This window comes from Gopherus evgoodei, chromosome 10 (assembly GCF_007399415.2).
Source record: "Gopherus evgoodei ecotype Sinaloan lineage chromosome 10, rGopEvg1_v1.p, whole genome shotgun sequence".
Classification (NCBI taxonomy): Eukaryota; Metazoa; Chordata; order Testudines; family Testudinidae; genus Gopherus; species Gopherus evgoodei.
Genome location: NC_044331.1, coordinates 70,423,151 through 70,426,347, shown reverse-complemented (window position 1 = coordinate 70,426,347; position 3,197 = coordinate 70,423,151).

Here is a 3,197-nt window from a genome sequence, read left to right as displayed (position 1 = left end):
GTATCAGGGATGGAACTGTGAGAACCTTGTCTAGCCCCTCCTGGGCCTGAGCGAATTGGGATGCTAGCCAGACCTGGAGGGGACTCATTCGGAGTCTAGCATGGCAGGTATGTACATGCCACCATGTGGCCCAGAATTCAAAGGCACGCTCTCATCGTTGTCACCAGGAAAGTCGTGACTGAGGCAATGCGATCTCTCAGTGCCTCAAACCTGTCTAGGAGGAGAGGGGCTGCGGCCCTCATGTAATCCAGTAGCATTCCAATGAACTCTATGTGCTGAACTGGAACTAAGGTTGATTTGCTCTTGTTCACCACTAGGCCAAGACCGGCATATGTCAAGAGGAGCAGACTCACATGAGTCTTTACCTCAGAATGCAAGTCGCCATTGAGAAGGCAATCGTCCAGATACGGGAAGATCTGGACCCCCTTCTGCCTGAAGTAGGCCACTACCACAGCCATACACTTCATGAAAATCCTCGGTGCCGTAATAAGGCCAAACCAGAGGACTGCAAACTGATAGTGGTCTAACCCCACTAGGAAGCGAAGGGAACACCTGTGCCCCTCGAAAATATGGATGTGAAAGTATTCGCGGTCATTGGCTGGCCCAAAGTACTTCCTTTCAGCCTTCTTGGACATTGGTGCCAAGGAGACAGGAGTTTGCCACAGGGTGTTAGAAATGTTGGCTATGCCCTGATGCAGGGGGAAGACCCACGCAGCCCGGTGCCGAGGGAGACAACACATTGAAGAGGGAATCGGACGGGCCCTCCATCTTGGCCTGCAGCTGGAGGCTGGATGCCACCTGCTTTAGCAGGTCTTGTGCACCCTGAAGTCCTCCTGTGGGACTGAAGGTACAGGTGCCGTTATGGGGTCGTCCGGTGCTGGGGAGAGGGCCCGCACAGAGCCAAGGGCCTGGGTCGGTACGGGGGGGCGAGCCCCAGATCAGAGTTCAGGTGCGGATCCACTGACTCGTGGCCCACCAAACTTGTCTTGTAGGCAGCCGGACGAGGCTGATGGAGCCTGAGACACACTGGCAAGCGAGTGGGCCCTCGTCTGGGCAGGCATCGGCGGCCACAGGGCCCACTGGCACCACTGCCCTTAGCACCACCTGGCTCCCAGCTGAGTCAGTGGCATCTGTCCCGGTTGAGCAGCGCAGACCGAGGACGGCCGGCTAAGTGCCGAGGACATCATCGAGGACACTGTCTCAAAAGAGCGGTAGGAGCAGCAGTGCCTGTGACACCGCTTCTCTCAGGACCTGGACCTCGACATTGAGGAACGTTACTCATCCAAAGTGCTGCTTCGGTGCTCGTGACGAGGCATCGCGGGGAGAGTCTCGAGCGCGATGTCTAGGCGAGCGGGAAGTGGAATGAGGACGACAACATCTATCCCGTCAAGAGCGGCTGCAGCAGTCACGCCACGAAGGGGAGCGTTCCCAGTGCCTCTCTTGATGCCTGTGCTTGCTGGCAGGCAGCGTCAAGAGTCTCCGAGACTCCCGTCAGGACAGCAGCCCAGATAGCCTGGCCGGCGTCGAGGGAGGGCGTGAGCTACAGGAAAGATCGGTCACTGCACACCGAGCAGTGCAGGGAGCGATCCTCGGATGGGAACTGTGGCCCGTTGGGGAGGCTTGCTGGGGGACCGGGGGCCCCTTCCTGGCTCCATGCCTGGGACTGGCAGGCTCAATGTCTTTCGCAGCTTGCATCGCTTCCAGTATCAACAGCATCCGTACCGGTGGGGATGTGCACACGGACGGCGCCTTGCTGCTCTGCTCAGCCCGAGTCGGAGGCCTTGAGCCCAGGGTGGACCGAGGGCTGCCCGACATGGGACCAGCCTCCCCTCTATCCTTGTCTCGGCGCCGTTGCGAGGTCGGGCCCTTCCCCTGTTTCTTGGGGGGAGAGTGGTGCAGGCTGGTCGAGGGGGCCTCGCTATGCACTGACAACGTGGCGGGGGCTGCAGAATCCGTCTGGCGTGCCAGAGTTGGGGCCAGCGCCGACTCCAACGGGAGAGTTCAAAGTCTAATGTCTCTCTCCTTCTTGGTCCTTGGCTTGAACGACCTGCAGATCTTACAACGGCCGCTGACGTGAGTCTCACCCAGGCAGCAGAGACCCTCAGTGTGTGGGTCACTCCCAGGCATAGAACGGTGATAGGAGTCGCATGACTTGAATCCTGGGGCATGGGGTATGCCCTCAGCCCCCACTAACAACCGAAGAAACAATCCACGAACGGTACCACTAAGGTTGAGAAGAAAAGGCTGCAGCAGAGCTGGAGCACAAAGTTCTAACTACCTTCACTGGCGGCAAGAAGAAACTGAGGGTGAGGGGAGTGCGCAGCTCCCCTTATAGCGCGATATAGAGGTGCCACTCCAGAGGTTGCAGCAGTGCTCCCCCCGTACGGGTACTGCTAAGGGAAAAACTTCTGGCACCAGTGCATGTAGCAAGCACGCACACCTACTGTGGAACACACGAGCAATCACTCGAAGAAGAATGTAAACAGATACAAAAAAATCTTGCACACGTATCCAAGCAGCATTTTTAAAAACAAGAGATCCAATATTAGAAAATTGTCATGAAATAAATGAGATACCTTCTGAAAATATCTCCATGGCAACTAGTGCAATCAAGACTGGCTGTTTAAAAACAAAATAGAAAACTTCATTTTTTTTTTTTTAATTTAAATAGTCTCTCTCTCTTTGCACTAGATTTGAAACTGCACCATCATTTACTACCCAATTTCCTTTAATGAAACTTCCTACTGGCAAGGTCCATTTCTAATAAATATTAATACTGTGCTTTTACATAAGCACCTTTCACCCAAGAATCTCAATGCTTTGCAAAGATGGGTAATACCCTCATTTTACACATCTGAAACTGAGGCACAATGGAAGTTAAGTGACATGCTCAAGATAACATAGCAAGTTTGTGGCAGAGCTAGAATTAGAATTTAGGTCTCAAGGTTCCTCTGCTCTAGCTCAATCTCCCTATGAATTGTGTTCTCAGTTTATCCGAATCCTTCAAGCTGTAAAATGAAATGTACAGTAATTTACATGTAACTGGCTAAGACTCATCTTACTGTTCCATTTCCAGAAAGGTCATATCTGCTTTGTCAAAATCCTGAATACATTTATTTTAAACTATCTTATTACAGCTAGCCAGTAATGTTTACCTTTGCAGAACCTCTGCAGAGTAAAATGCATTTTGCATTATG